The sequence below is a fragment of the Hyla sarda genome, unplaced genomic scaffold, assembly GCF_029499605.1.
Source record: "Hyla sarda isolate aHylSar1 unplaced genomic scaffold, aHylSar1.hap1 scaffold_165, whole genome shotgun sequence".
Lineage (NCBI taxonomy): Eukaryota > Metazoa > Chordata > Amphibia > Anura > Hylidae > Hyla > Hyla sarda.
The window spans coordinates 296,412-313,370 of record NW_026608288.1 but is presented as its reverse complement, the minus strand read 5'-3'; positions in this window follow the sequence as shown (position 1 = coordinate 313,370).

Here is a 16,959-nt window from a genome sequence, read left to right as displayed (position 1 = left end):
ATACACCAATCACCAGGATGACAGCCCGCAGAGCGTCTCTTTTGGGTTCATTGTTGTTTTCTAAATGGACTTTTGGATTTGTTAACACTTTTTAAAAACACTTTAAAAAAATTACAATTAACCCCTTCCCCTCCAATATTCAGGAGTCTGTTTTAGCAGCTTATAGTCATTATAGTTATGAGAAGGTGTCTATAGATAAGGTAGATCCGACCCAGCAGAGGTCTATGACGCCGGTCAGGATCCTCCTCACTGATCTCTCGGGGATTAAAGTCTCCCTGTCGCCAACAAAAACTTTTGATATAATGTAGATATATTTGTGATATACATTTGTGGTAGCCCTTGGGGGGTGTTGGTAGTGGGGGTATTGTTTCGGTAAATGAGGGGTTAATGTTAACCCTATAGTTCGTGATGCCAGGCTGAGGACTAGTATGCTGAGGTAATTCTCCGGCCTATCGCCGCCCTTCCCAGTAATGATAGGTGCATGTAATAAAATGACTGAAGATCTGCAAAATAGTTGAACTTTAACTTGAAGAACTTTACTTAGATGTTTGCGGTACATCCAATGAACAATAACAGTCTCAGGCAAACAGTCTCTATATATCTCAATGACTGACAATTGTTGCGGACCTTGAAATAAATTAAAGTCTCTGAATTTAGGGTAGTTATTGCAGATCCGTCCGGATTTAGGGGATAGATAAGGTCCGGTGATCCTGCAGAGTTCTTTGGGATTGATAAACTCGCGATCCTGAATATATCAGCCGTTGCCCTGCGATAGACAGCTGCGCAGATCCTACTCGTTTAGACAGCCCGGGAAAAAGAGAAAGAACAATGGCCGCTGCTCCCTTATATGAAAAGGGGCTGGGTGAATCTGATTGGTCCGAACATCTGTCACTCACTGTTACACAGTTTGATGGGATTAACTACGTCACAAGGACCTCCAAAGGTCCTAAAGCAAAAATACCATAGAGTTCACCTAACAACGTGACCTGCAGGTCCTGTTACACTATAGACAGGTAATTAACTATTTATAGGGCATTTATATAATATTTACATGCTTCCTAAGTAAGCTATCAGTGCAATAACTATCTGGATGAGAGCTGACTAGGGGTGAACTAGACAATGGGGACCCCGTCGTCCTAGGGACTCTGGCTAAGGGGACCCACACACGCAGGTATCGGATAGGATATGGTGCCGGGATACCACAAACCCCCTTACTTAAGATAAGTCGACCTCGACGCCTGTCCCCTAAGACAGAGGGACTAGGACTAGGACAGGATGAGCTATAACTTTGCTATACATCCTAAGTAAATATAGAACACATTTACATTCTCTGATACTCTTACTAGTATCTGGACTAGACAATAGAAATGTATCTAGACATTGGTGCTATCTAGACATAAATGCTATCTAGACATAAATGCTTTCTAGACATTTGAGGAAGCTATCTACCCTTTAGTTTCTAGCTTCTTAAACATTTTATTAAGCTTACTAAACATTTTAAAGCTTACTAGACGATTAGGCATCTATCTGACATGTAGTTTCTAGCTCCTACGACATTTTGGTAGCTCTCTACACATTCTTGGTGGTTAAACTGAACATCAGCATAACTCTCTATACATGAGATTATCTAGACATTAGTTCAGCTCTATATACCTTTAGCGTCAAGCTGACTAGACAATTTTATAATCTCACACATTTTATTTCTTTGCCAACAATAAGTTACCTGTAAGTACACATAAGGTTATACTGGCTAGCCGGAAGCTAGGTCACAGTAAGGGTGGCTGCTAGGGTCTATCGGCTACACGCTACTTACCCCTAGAGCACTTTCAAAACAACCTAACTAGGTTATTCTTAGAATTACGCGTTTGATTCTGTATTAGCAAGAGCACCTACTGGCCAGGCAGAGCATCTCACACACACAATGAAGGAGAAGGAGTGTACCTAACAGTGGCAGGAATTGGGTATCAATATGCTACAATTCCTAAGTGTTTTCTTAAGTGAGATATTTATTTTGATGTATGTACTAGAGAAACTTGAGGTAGTACATTTAAGTTAGTAATCTAGGGTACTATGTGTACAAGTACTATTTTAAGGGGCAATGTTCCCTATTATTTTTGTTGAGACAGGTGCTAGCGATGGGCGACAGCAATAATACTACCCTCGGAGGAGCCGAGGTGTCCCCTGTCAAGGTGCCTACTAAACACCTTTAGCATTTTATACATTTGTATGTACAAGAATAATTTATGTTTTTAGTGTTGAGTGTACACGTGTAGTACGTCAATATTTTCTGTGTACGGCTCTGACTAATTTTTTATGTACATAGATAGACATTAAACTATTTTTACATTAACAAATCTTTACTTACTGTCACGATTCGGCTGGCTGGAGGTGGATCCTCTGTGCCAGAGAGGGATTGGCGTGGACCGTGCTGGTGGACCGGTTCTAAGTTGCTACTGGTATTCACCAGAGCCTGCCGCAAAGCGGGATGGTTTTGCAGCGGCGGTAGCAACCAGGTCGTATCCACCAGCAACGGCTCAACCTCTCTGACTGCTGAAGATAGGCGCGGTACAAGGGAGTAGACAAGAGCAAGGTCGGACGTAGCAGAAGGTCAGGGCAGGCAGCAAGGATCGTAGTCAGGGGCAACGGCAGGAGGTCTGGAACACAGGCTAGGAACACACAAGGAAACGCTTTCACTGGCACAATGGCAACAAGATCCGGCGAGGGAGTGCAGGGGAAGTGAGGTATAAATAGGGAGTGCACAGGTGAACACACTAATTAAGCCAGCTGCGCCAATCAGTGGCGCAGTGGCCCTTTACATTGCAGAGACCCGGCGCGCGCGCGCCCTAAGGAGTGGGGCCGCGCGCGCCGGGACATGACCGACGGAGAGCGAGTCAGGTACGGGAGCCGGGATGCGCATCGCGAGCGGGCGCCTCCCGCATCGCGAATCGCATCCCGGCTGAGAGGGGTATTGCAGCGCACCCGGTCAGCAGGTCTGACCGGGGCGCTGCAAATGAGAGGATGTTGCGAGCGCTCCGGGGAGGAGCGGGGACCCGGAGCGCTCGGCGTAACAGTACCCCCCCCCCTTGGGTCTCCCCCTCTTCTTGGAGCCTGAGAACCTGAGGATAAGACTTTTGTCTAGGATGTTGTCCTCAGGTTCCCAGGATCTCTCTTCTGGACCACAGCCTTCCCAATCCACCAAGAAATTTTTTTTCCCTCTGACCGTCTTGGAGGCCAGAATCTCCTTCACGGAGAAGACGTCAGAAGAACCGGAAACAGGAGTGGGAGAAACAAGTTTGGGAGAGAAGCAGTTAATGATGAGTGGTTTAAGGAGAGAGACATGGAAGGCATTGGGAATACGAAGAGAAGGAGGAAGAAGGAGTTTGTAAGAGACAGGGTTAATCTGGCACAAGACTTTGAAAGGACCAAGATAGCGTGGTCCCAGTTTGTAACTGGGGACACGAAAGCGGACATATTTAGCGGAGAGCCATACCTTGTCTCCGGGAGCAAAAATGGGGGGAGTTCTTCTTTTCTTATCTGCAAACCTTTTCATGCGGGATGAAGCCTGTAAAAGAGAATTTTGGGTTTCTTTCCATATGGTGGAAAGATCACGAGTCACTTCATCCACAGCGGGCAAACCAGAGGGCAAGGGAGTAGGGAGGGGGGGAAGAGGGTGACGGCCGTACACCACGAAAAATGGGGATTTAGCAGAAGATTCAGAGACTCTGAAGTTGTATGAGAATTCGGCCCATGGTAGAAGATCTGCCCAGTCATCCTGGCGGGAGGAAACAAAATGCCGTAAATAGTTACCCAGGACCTGGTTAATTCTTTCTACTTGCCCATTGGATTGGGGATGATAAGAAGAAGAGAAGTTTAATTTAATCTTGAGCTGTTTACAGAGGGCCCTCCAGAATTTAGACACGAATTGGACGCCTCTATCCGAGACGATATGCGTGGGCAATCCATGAAGGCGAAAAATGTGTACAAAAAATTGCTTTGCCAACTGAGGCGCTGAAGGAAGACCAGGAAGAGGAATAAAATGTGCCATCTTGGAAAATCGATCAACGACCACCCAAACAACAGTGTTGCCACGGGATGGGGGTAGGTCTGTAATAAAGTCCATACCAATCAGAGACCAAGGCTGTTCGGGGACAGGCAGAGGATGAAGGAGACCAGCAGGCTTCTGGCGAGGAGTCTTATCTCGAGCACAGACAGTACAGGCCCGCACAAAATCAACAACATCCGTCTCCAGAGTCGGCCACCAATAAAAACGAGAGATGAGTTGCAAGGATTTTTTGATGCCCGCATGGCCTGCGAGATGGGAGGAGTGTCCCCATTTGAGAACCCCGAGATGCTGGCGTGGAGAAACGAAGGTCTTCCCTGGAGGAGTTTGCCTGATGGAGGCTGGAGAAGTGGAGATCAGACAGTCCGGAGGAATGATGTGTTGCGGAGAGACTTCTACTTCAGAGGCATCAGAAGAACGAGAGAGGGCATCGGCCCTAATGTTCTTGTCAGCAGGGTGAAAATGAATTTCAAAGTTAAAACGGGCAAAGAACAACGACCACCTGGCCTGGCGAGGGTTCAGCCGTTGGGCAGACTGGAGATAGGAGAGATTCTTGTGATCAGTGTATATGATAACTGGAAATTTTGATCCCTCCAGCAGATGCCTCCATTCCTCAAGCGCCAATTTAATGGCCAGTAGTTCTCGATCCCCGATGGAGTAGTTTCTCTCCGCCGGAGAGAAGGTCATAGAAAAAAACCCACAAGTAACAGCATGCCCGGAAGAATTTTTTTGTAGAAGGACAGCTCCAGCTCCCACTGAGGAGGCATCTACCTCCAATAAAAAGGGTTTAGATGGGTCAGGTCTGGAGAGCACGGGAGCAGAAGAAAAGGCAGACTTGAGATGTTTAAATGTGTCTTCCGCTTGAGGAGACCAGGACTTAGGATTGGCATTTTTCTTGGTTAAAGCCACGATAGGAGCCACAATAGTGGAAAAGTGTGGAATAAATTGTCTGTAATAATTGGCGAACCCCAAAAAACGTTGGATAGCACGGAGTCCGGAGGGGCGTGGCCAATCTAAGACGGCAGAGAGTTTATCTGGGTCCATTTGTAGTCCCTGGCCAGAGACCAAGTATCCTAGGAAAGGAAGAGATTGACATTCAAACAGACATTTCTCCATTTTGGCATAAAGTTGATTGTCCCGAAGTCTCTGAAGAACCATGCGGACATGCTGGCGGTGTTCTTCTAAGTTGGCAGAAAAAATCAGAATATCGTCCAGATAAACCACAACACAGGAATATAAGAGATCACGAAAAATTTCATTAACAAAGTCTTGGAAGACGGCAGGGGCGTTGCACAGGCCAAAGGGCATAACCAGATACTCAAAGTGTCCATCTCTAGTGTTAAATGCAGTCTTCCATTCGTCCCCCTCCCTGATGCGGATGAGATTATAAGCCCCCCTTAAGTCCAGTTTGGTAAAGATGTGGGCACCTTGAAGGCGATCAAAGAGTTCCGAGATAAGAGGTAAGGGGTAGCGTTTTTTTACCGTGATTTTATTAAGTCCGCGGTAATCAATGCAAGGGCGTAGGGAGCCATCTTTTTTGGACACAAAAAAAAATCCAGCTCCGGCAGGAGAGGAGGATTTGCGGATAAAGCCCTTTTTTAAATTCTCCTGGATGTACTCTGACATGGCAAGAGTCTCTGGAGCAGACAGAGGATAGATTCTGCCCCGGGGTGGAGTAGTACCCGGGAGGAGGTCAATAGGACAGTCATAAGGCCTGTGAGGGGGTAAAGTCTCAGCTTGCTTCTTGCAAAAGACGTCAGCATAGTCCATATAAGCCTTAGGAAGACCGGATACAGGGGGAACCACAGGGTCACGGCAGGGAGTACTGGGAACCGGTTTAAGACAGTCCTTGAGACAAGAAGTACCCCAGTTCTTGATTTCTCCTGTGGACCAATCAAGGGTTGGGGAATGGCGTTGAAGTCACGGTAATCCAAGAAGAATTTCAGAAGTGCAGTTGGAGAGGACCAAAAATTCAATTTTTTCGTGATGAGGTCCGATGCACATTAGGAGAGGTTCCGTGCGGTAACGCACGGTACAGTCCAATCTTTCATTGTTAACAGAATTGATGTAGAGGGGTCTGGCGAGACTGGTCACTGGGATGTTGAACCTGTTGATGAGAGAGGCCAAAATAAAATTTCCTGCAGATCCGGAATCCAGGAAGGCCACGGCAGAGAAGGAGAAGGTAGAGGAAGATATCCGCACAGGCACAGTAAGGCGTGGAGAAGCAGAGTTGACATCAAAAACTGTCTCACCTTTGTGCGGAATCAGCGGACGTCTTTCCAGGCGGGGAGGACGGATAGGACAATCCTTCAAGAAGTGTTCGGTACCGGCACAGTACAGGCACAGATTCTCCATGCGGCGTCGTGTCCTCTCTTGAGGTGTCAAGCGAGACCGGTCAACTTGCATAGCCTCCACGGCGGGAGGCACAGGAACGGATTGCAGAGGACCAGAGGAGAGAAACCGCCTCGTGCGAACAAAGTCCATATCCTGGCGGAGCTCCTGACGCCTTTCGGAAAAACGCATGTCAATGCGGGTGGCCAGATGAATAAGTTCATGCAGGTTAGCAGGAATTTCTCGTGCGGCCAGCACATCTTTAATGTTGCTGGATAGGCCTTTTTTAAAGGTCGCGCAGAGGGCCTCATTATTCCAGGATAATTCGGGGGCAAGAGTACGGAATTGGATGGCGTACTCGCCAACAGAAGAATTACCCTGGACCAGGTTCAGCAGGGCAGTCTCAGCAGAAGAGGCTCGGGCAGGTTCCTCAAAGACACTTCGAATCTCCGTGAAGAAGGAGTGTACAGAGGCAGTGACGGGGTCATTGCGGTCCCAGAGCGGTGTGGCCCATGACAGAGCTTTCCCAGACAGAAGGCTGACTACGAAAGCCACCTTAGACCTTTCAGTAGGAAACTGGTCCGACATCATCTCCAAGTGCAGGGAACATTGTGAAAGAAAGCCACGGCAAAACTTAGAGTCCCCATCAAATTTATCCGGCAAGGATAATCGTAGGCCGGAAGCGGCCACTCGCTGCGGAGGAGGTGCAGGAGCTGGCGGAGGAGATGATTGCTGGAGTTGTGGTAATAGCTGCTGTAGCATCACGGTCAGTTGAGACAGCTGGTGGCCTTGTTGCGCTATCTGTTGCGACTGCTGGGCGACCACCGTGGTGAGGTCGGCGACAACTGGCAGTGGGGCTTCAGCGGGATCCATGGCCGGATCTACTGTCACGATTCGGCTGGCTGGAGGTGGATCCTCTGTGCCAGAGAGGGATTGGCGTGGACCGTGCTGGTGGACCGGTTCTAAGTTGCTACTGGTATTCACCAGAGCCCGCCGCAAAGCGGGATGGTCTTGCAGCGGCGGTAGCAACCAGGTCGTATCCACCAGCAACGGCTCAACCTCTCTGACTGCTGAAGATAGGCGCGGTACAAGGGAGTAGACAAGAGCAAGGTCGGACGTAGCAGAAGGTCAGGGCAGGCAGCAAGGATCGTAGTCAGGGGCAACGGCAGGAGGTCTGGAACACAGGCTAGGAACACACAATGAAACGCTTTCACTGGCACAATGGCAACAAGATCCGGCGAGGGAGTGCAGGGGAAGTGAGGTATAAATAGGGAGTGCACAGGTGAACACACTAATTAAGCCAGCTGCGCCAATCAGTGGCGCAGTGGCCCTTTAAATTGCAGAGACCCGGCGCGCGCACGCCCTAAGGAGCGGGGCCGCGCGCGCCGGGACAGGACCGACGGAGAGCGAGTCAGGTACGGGAGCCGGGATGCGCATCGCGAGCGGGCGCCTCCCGCATCGCGAATCGCATCCCGGCTGAGAGGGGTATTGCAGCGCACCCGGTCAGCAGGTCTGACCGGGGCGTTGCAAATGCGAGGATGTTGCGAGCGCTCCGGGGAGGAGCGGGGACCCGGAGCGCTCGGCGTAACACTTACTATTTATGTACACACACATGAGGATACCTTCTTGTGTACAAGAATTATATACATCTTTACTATACATTTATCAACACTCCAACATGTTTCAGGTGCATTCACCCGATAAGTGCAACATTTAGCATAGGAGTTCTTATGAAGCTGCTGGTATATACATAGAACAGACGTGTAAGGATCAGCAGTCCACCTACACTAGGAGTCCAAGGCAAATATACAAATTGGCGTGTAAGGATCAGCAGTCCACCTATACTAAGAGTTCATAGGAAGGGAAAGGTAAACACGGCCTTACCACAACTCAGCCGGGTACAGTCCTTAATGAATCTCCTACAGGCTAGGAGTCTCTTGAGTTAATAGTCAGGCACAAGCTTAGTGGTTACATTGCTGAACTTTGAACTGAAACAAAACTTAGCACAGTCCTGCTAGGCACAATTCTTGAACTTGGTTGCTGTAAGACAAAAATGGTTAGACAGAAAAACAATAGGACATTACTTTAGAGTCTCTTTAGAAGATGTTCTTCTTCACTTTTGTAGTGCCTCTCTTGGTTCCCCTATATCTGCCAACATCAGGGGCAGGATCAGACTTAACATAGCTTTGCCACACCACATTGGTGAGGATGGAGTGGTGGAAAGCAGCTTGAGAAGGGGTTATAGGCTTACTAGCCGGGATCACATTGGGGGAAATAGGGCTTGAGTACCATCTCCAAACCAGGATGGACCCATGACTCTTTCGTTGGTACCCTGGAAGCAGGCAAACTCTCATTGCTCCGAGAGGGCCTAGGTACGGTCTTTGGTGCCAGCAATTTGGGATTGCATTCCTGAACTTGAGCAGGACTTGACTCTCGACGATCTGTAGAAACTGAAGAACTTGGCTCTTTGCTGTACATGGAAGATGATGAACTTGACTCTTTGCTGTACATGGAAGATGATCAACTTGACTCTTGAAGCTCCTCCTCCTTGGGTGCGCTGGTGGAGGCTTTAGGAGCAGACCTTTTCGGCCTCAAGTTGAAGGAATCGGACTCCCAATCCGTTGACGGGAAATATTTGAAGGGAAGCTGTGTTGGGGCTGTTGGTCTGGTGACCACTGCAGCCCATTCTCCACGAAGGCTCTGGACAGGGGTGTACTCCACAATTTCACCCACCTCCAAGGTGTAGAATTTCTTATGGAGATATGGCCTTTGCACTGCTCGCCGGTTTATGAGGATGGTCTGCCCAGTGTGGCAGTCAAGGAGTGTCCCATAACCTCTGACCTTGTCGAATTGGCCACAGTTGCTCTTCTTCTTTCTAATGGCTCCTCCCCTTCTCGGGGGTGATCCCATTTACGTATGTACAATGCCTCCATTTCTTTGGTATTTTCTTGAGTTCTTTGTGTCAGGCCTTTAGCTTTTCCATCAATTCGGCCAGCTCGGCTTCTTGACGGGCCCTTTCCCTTTCTGCAGTTGGGATTGGTGGGAGTGGCTTCCCAGATAATGGTTGAAGTACTCTGTGCATGTACTCGATCAGCTCCGGCTCATCTCCGAACACCCCTTGCGGCAATTTTGGTGAGCACGGTCGTGCACTTGGCAAACTTGATCGAGGAATGACTTCTGGGCTGGAGGAGGAAGAATAGGCCGCCTCTGGCGGGGTACTTACAGCAGACTCCTCCCACGGGATCTCGGCCCACGAGCCCCAGGTTCTGTGGTGAGGGGACAATCTCACCGGTGATGCACCTCCAGGTGTCCCTGTGCTTTCCGCTGGAGGTGTCTCTGGCCAATCGTCATCATCATCAGGCAGTGGGGGAAGATTGTAGGCCCCCTCTTCGTCTAATGACAACCGCTGCAGACGGTCAGCAAGTTCTTGAAAAAGTTGGGCTGCGACTGCCACAACTTTCCGTGTTTCCGGCGCCATTTTGCTAACTTCACCACGTGGAACGCTGCTCTCCGCCATGTCTGTACTCTCCGGCTCTCCGTGCAGACTGAAGAGGTCGCTGTGCATGGCGTCTCTTATAGTGGGCTTCTCCAAAATGGCGCTGGGCAGCAAGGACACTGTCGGTGCAGCCCTGACTTCCGGTCCCTCCAGAAATTACTCCTGTATCTCTGAGTTCCCTTTTGGCTGCGACACAGCAACTTGGCGGCCACGTCCAGGGGCGGGGTGTGGCACAGTGCGGGCTTTCTTCGTGCGCTTTTCCGGCAGCAGTTCGGCTCCGCCTGTGCCGACCGGACCAAAGGATCGCAGCATGAGCTCATTACGCAGTTTACACATTTTAGTTGTAACAGAATTTTCGCCCCCTTGTGTGGTGCACCACAAGCACCGTTCTTGTACACAGCAACACAGTTTACAGCACATGAATAAAGTTCTTTTTCTGGGGGGGAGTACACTTTCACTAATGGCGACTGTAGTAGGCAAACACCCGTATCCTGTTTGTGCAATGCCAAACAGGCTTTGTGGTAGCCCTTGGGGGGTGTTGGTAGTGGGTGTATTGTTTCAGTAAATGAGGGGTTAATGTTAACCCTATAGTTCATGATGCCAGGCTGAGGGCTAGTATGCTGAGGTAATTCTCCGGCCTATCGCCGCCCTTCCCAGTAACGATAGGTGCATGTAATAAAATGACTGAAGATCCGCAAAATAGTTGAACTTTTACTTGAAGAACTTTACTTAGATGATTGCGGTACATCCAATTAACAATAACAGTCTCAGGTAAACAGTCTCTATATATCTCAATGACTGACAATTGTTGCGGACCTTGAAATAAATTAAAGTCTCTGAATTTAGGGTAATTATTGCAGATCCGTCTTGATTTAGGGGATAGATAAGGTCCGGTGATCCTGCAGAGTGCTTAGGGATTGATACACTCACGATTCCAGATATATCAGCTGTTGCCGCAAGGCTCAGGCCTAACTCACTGCGATAGACAGCTGCGCAGATCCTGCTCGTTTGACAGCCCGGGAACAAGAGAGAGAACAATGGCCGTCGCTCCCTTATATGGGCAGGGGCGGGGCGAATCTGATTGGTCCGAACATCTGTCTCTCACTGTTACACAGTGTGATGAGATTAACTATGTCACAAGGACCTCCAAAGGTCCTAAAGTAGAAATACCATAGAGTTCACCTAACCACGTGACCCGAAGGTCCTGTTACGCTATAGACAGGTAATTAACTATTTATGGGGCATTTATATAACATTTACATGCTTCCTAAGTAAGCTATCAGTGCAATAACTATCTGGATGAGAGGTGACTAGGGGTGAACTAGACAATGGGGACCCCGACGTTCTAGGGACTCTGGCTAAGGGGACCCACACACGCAGGTACTGGATAGGATACGGTACCGGGACACCACACATTGATAATTTATTTTTTTATATTTTTGGGTGAAAAAAGGCTGTCCCTGCAGCTATTGCCTGTGTCTCTATGAGGAGTCCAAATACAGGAAGTGAGGGCAGGACAAGCAGGGGTCTGTATACTAAGAAAAAGCAGGACACTGAGGCTCTATAATATGCTCCTGGCTCATACATCAGGATGATTGACAAGCCAGGAGTCGGCACAGATCCCTGCTTTTCCTGTCCTCACTTCCTGTTTTTGGACTCATCATTGAGACACACAGACAATAGCTGCAGGGACAGCATTTTTTCACCCAAAAATATACACAATTTTTAACCAATGTATATTACAAATATACATATAATCGTATTATCTACATTATATAAAAAGTTTTTTGTTGACGTCAGGGACACTTTAACCTGTTCAGGACCCAAGACGTATGCATACGTCTTGGGACCCTGGTACTTAAGGACTAAGGACGTATGCATACGTACTGAGTCATTCCGGTCTCCGCCGCTTACCGGGCGGAGATCGGAACTGCATGCCTGCTGAAATCGTTCCGCAGGCATGCCGTGCAAATGCCGAGAGGGGTCCCGGGACCCCCACATGTCGGCGATCGGCACAGATCGCAAGCAAATTCACGCCAGCGATCTGTGCCGATTCCGGTCATTCGGGTCAATTGTGACCCGATGACCCGGTAATAAATGATGATCGGCGGTGTACGATACACCGCCAATCACCTGCCGTTGCTGGGGAGAGGTGACAATACTGTCACCTCCCCAGCAACGCTGCTATTGGCCGGCGATCGTCCAGCCAATAGCAGTGCGGCAGAGGAGGGGTTAACGGCTCCTTCTCCCCGCTCTGCGCACTTACTGAGTTCAGTCAGCGGGCAGTGCGGGAAGATAACGACCGGGATCCCCCCTCAGAGCATCGGAGACCCCCAGGAAGAAGAGGACCCCAGATCAGGGTGAGCTTTTTTCCAGGGACAGGTAGGGAATCAAAAGAAAGTAAAAGTAAAAAAGTGAAAAAAACTGAAAAGAAAAAAAAAGTAACCCCCCCTGACCCCCTAATAGGTCTGCTGTCACCTGATCCGTGTGACCCCGGGCCCTATTAGGGGTTCAGGATGCTGCGAGTGCCACCCATTTATTTTTTTGGCTGCAGCTTTTTTTTTTCCTGTAAGTTTACACCAAGCACCGCACACTACACACTTCCCTGCCCCCTCCGCACACACACCCTCCAAACCGCCCCACCCCTGCCACCGTAGAGAAAAAGTGATGGCCCGCCGGGCATTTTCGGCAGCGGAGGCTTACGCTTTTTTAGCCTCCGAATCTGCCAGTGAGGACGAGGAAGATCCTACATTTTTGTGCTCTTCCTCGTCCTCCTCATCATCTAGTAGTGATGATGAGTCCCCTGTACGGCAGCGGAGACGCCACCAGGCGAGGCCAAGCACCCCCCCATGAGAGTGACCCAGTGGCTGACACTATTACTAGTGGCAATGCTGCTCGTAATAGGAGTCTGGCCCCCCCCAGACAAGTGCACCGGAGCCCCCTTCTGATGACCCTGTCTGGAGCCCCCCAGAGGGTTATCAGCCACGGGTTCCGGAGTTTGTTGGCGACTCCGGATTGACCATGCTGGCTTCACTGATCTGGACTTTTTAAAGTTTTTTTTCAGTGACAGCCTGGTCAATCACATGGTGGAGCAAACAAACTTGTATGTCCAGCAGTTCATTGCCCACCACCCCGATTTGTTTTTGGCCAGGTCCAATGAATGGCGCGCCATTGATGCAGCGTAAATGAGGACATTTTGGGGCCTCACGCTGCATATGGGCCTGGACAAAAAAACAAGTGCTCGTCATTACTGGAGCGGGGACGTCCTATACCAGACCCCGCTGTACAGTATGGCGATGACACGGAGGCGGTTCGAGGCGATTCGGAAATGCCTGCATTATGCAGATAATGCGGCATGTCCGCCCCGAGGTGATCCCGCCCATGACCGGCTTTACAAAGTGAGGCCGGTCATCGATCACTTTGGGGCCAAATTTTTGGAGGCCTACGTTCCCCTCAGGGACCTCTCTGTAGATGAGTCTCTCAGTTTTAAGGGGAGACTCATCTTCCACCAGTATATTCCCTCGAAGCGGGCGCGGTATGGCGTGAAACTCTATAAACTTTGTGAGTATCTCCGGGTACACTTGCAAGTATAGAGTGTATGAGGGACGAGATTCCGTTATTGAACCCCCAGATTGTTCCCCCACTCTGGGTGTTAGCGGGAAAATCGTTTGGGAGCTTGTGCACTCATTGCTAGATAAGGGTTACCACGTGTACGTGGACAACTTTTATACCAGCATCCCTCTCTTCACATCCCTTTCCTCCAGATCCACGTCCGCTTGTGGGACCGTGCGGAGGAACCAGAGAGGCCTCCCTCTAAATTTGGTCCAGACGCCTATCCCCAAGGGTAAGTCCCGTGCCATGACCCATGATAACCTGTTGTTGGTGAAGGATAAGGATAAGAGGGATGTCCTTATGCTGACCACTATTCATGGGAACGGCAGCTCACCTGTCCCTGTCCGAGGTACCGTGGGACCGGTCCTCAAGCCCGATTGTATTCTGGACTACAATCGGTATATGGGGGGAGTTGATCTCTCAGATCAGGTCCTCAAGCCATATAACGCCATGCGGAAAACACGTGTATGGTACAAAAAAAGTTGCGGTCTACATGGTACAACACTGGCAACATAGAGACATTCCTTCAGTACCAAGAAGAAGTCCTAAGGTTCCTGATCTTTGTTGACCAGGAAAGATCAGGCCGGACTTCCCAAGGGTCTGGAGTTATAGGCGCCAGGATCGTCCAGGTGTGATCCCCCCAATGGAAAGAAGGGACGAACCCAGAAAAAATGCAGAGTGTGTTACAGGAGGGGGATTTGGAAGGACACCACATATCAATGTGACACTTGCCCAGATAATCCGTTCCTCTGCATAGGCTGCTTCAGGGAGTATCACACTTCCATGGAGCACTAAATTTTCCCTTTTTATGTAAATTTTCCATAATTTGACCAATGTACCAAGTCCAGAGTACATTCCAAATTTTTAACCCCATAAATAAAAAAATAAAATAAAAAAAAAAACCTGATAAGACCTCTGGGGTATTTTTTTCAAAAATGGATCATAGGTCACTGAGTCACTATCATTGGGGACTTTTTTATGTTGCCTCAAATGCGCAGCGCGCTCTCTCCACCTGAGCGGCATTTGAGGCAAAAAGTTAGGGACGGCCACACACATCACATTCCCAGAATGATGATTCAGAGCATAGGGTTTGGGGTGGGCATATTTTTTTTAGTTTTGGCTATGCTCTGGTTCATCATTCTGGGAATATATCCTTTTTTATTATAATTTTCTGGCCCACTGTACCCCATATTACCGGCCTCTGTACCCCACCTGTATACCCCAGTTACGGCCCGTTGTCCCCCATAGTGTTCCCTTATTTTAGGGCATAGTGCTCCCCCATTAACGCTCCTTGAGGGGGGGTCCCACATCCTGGCTCCATATGAAGCTCAAGGCCCCTGACTGCCCTCCCACTCCAGCAAGACCTGCTGTGCACCCGCCGAGCTATTATCATCAAAAAATAAGGTATGTCCTTACTCAAAAGAAATGTATTTACAAATTGTGGGGGGTCTTTTCTGCTATTAACCCTTGTAAAAGGGGAGGGAGGAAGTGACGGCGGCATGAGCTAGGGCTGCGCACTCCGGGGCTCTGGCCCCGCCCCCTGAGCCCTCGGGACGGATGTAGAGTGGATGCCGACCTCACGATGCCGGGATACTCACGGTCTAACGCCGACAGTGGGGCTCTCCTGCCCGGACGTCTCGTGAAGAGCTGGGGGCGCTGGATTTTGCTGTGGGAGGAGGGAGGAGTGAGACGGCGGTGACGCGACCCGTCATCGGACAGGACGGGAGGCGCTGTGGAAGGGGATGCCGGAGAGGAGGTGAGAGAGGGGGGTGTGTGGTCTTTTGCGGCCAGCTATTGAGAGGAGCTTCGGGCTTGTTCCGGAGGCCCATATATGGTGGCACCTGCCTCACAGCAGGTCACAGCGACGTGGAGGTGTTGAGGGGCATGTGTGGAGCTCCGCTACTCCTTGTTGGGATCTGGTTAGGCTGGACCAGACCCTCTCTTGTGGATGAAGAGTGGAACTGAGTAAAACGATCAGATGCTACATGTGATGAATATCTAACAGTGCAGAAGCCGGTGAGTTATTGCTCCCTTTTGGGGGGCAGATTTTCTTATTCAGCAGTCTCTCTGCATGGATGTGTTTTACATGAGGACAAACTGCCATGAAACCTACTCACGGATTCCCTCCAACTAGGTGAAACCATTGATTAATACCTCGGCAATATTCTGAACAGCAGCAGCCCCCTGCACTGGTCCCATGTGGAATGGACAATATTGGATGCCTGACTCTCTGCCTGGTCACTCCTCCTAGCGATTTGGTGAGTGACAGCGGTGGCAATGCATATGTCCGGGTCTCCCCCCTCTTCCCCCTGTGATGGTTGGTAACTATGGAGCACCTATTGAGTTTACTAAATGTTTTTATGAGGCAGACATGTATATTATTAGCTGATCCCCTTGGGGGGGCTATTTGGTTGCTACACATGAGAAGTGAGTTACAATACGCCTAATTACAGTGGTAGTGATGCTCCTGCCCTGCCCGCCTAGGCCGAGCCCTAATGGACAATTTGAGTGCCTACTACATCGGATTTTGTTCTTCGCCAGACTGACCATATTAAGGAATTGGATATCCCCTAAAGAACTGCAAATAGAGGAATGGAAGGAAGGTTTGAAAACCATGAAAAATAAGGAGTTTAGATGGATGAGGAGAAAGGGGGGGGGGTCAAAGAGAATGTAGAAAAATTTGGAATTTATGGTAGACCTAAAAGTTTTTTTTATTTTTTTTCCCTCTTTTGACTCTTCTCAGTGCCAGTAGGTGGGGTGGGGGTGGTATGGGGGGGGGGGGGGGTGTTGATTAGGTATACTCTTAGATGTAAACAAGCATGGTTATTTGGCCTCTATGGCTTTTGTTTTTCTCTTGATTGGTAACGTTGTTTTATCTGAATTGTACAATATATCTTTGTAATTGTTTAATATTAAAATAAAAAATAAAAATAAACCCTTGTAAAAATGTAAAATTTTGGGGAAAACTCACATTTTAGTGAAAAAAAACATTTTTTTTTTACATATGCAAAAGTCGTGAAACCCCTGTGGGGTATTAAGGCTTACTTTACTCCTTGTTACGTTCCTCAAGGGGTCTAGTTTACAAAATAGTATGCCATGTGTTTTTTTTTTTTTTGCTGTCCTGGCACCATAGGGGCTTCCTAAATGCGACATGTCCCCCCCATTTCAGCACAGTTTGCAAATGTGACTCCTTCTCTTCTGAGCATTGTAGCGCCCCTGCAGTACACTTCAGGTCCACTTATGGGGTACTTCCACACTCAGAAGAGATGGGGTTACAAATTTTGGGGGGTATTTTCTGCTATTAACCCTTGCAAAAATGTGAAATTTGGGGGGAAACACACATTTTAGTGAATTTTTTTTCTTTTTTTTACATACACAAAAGTCGTGAAACCCCTGTGGGGTATTAAGGCTCACTTTATTCCTTGTTACGTTCCCCAAGGGGTCTAATTTCCAAAATGGT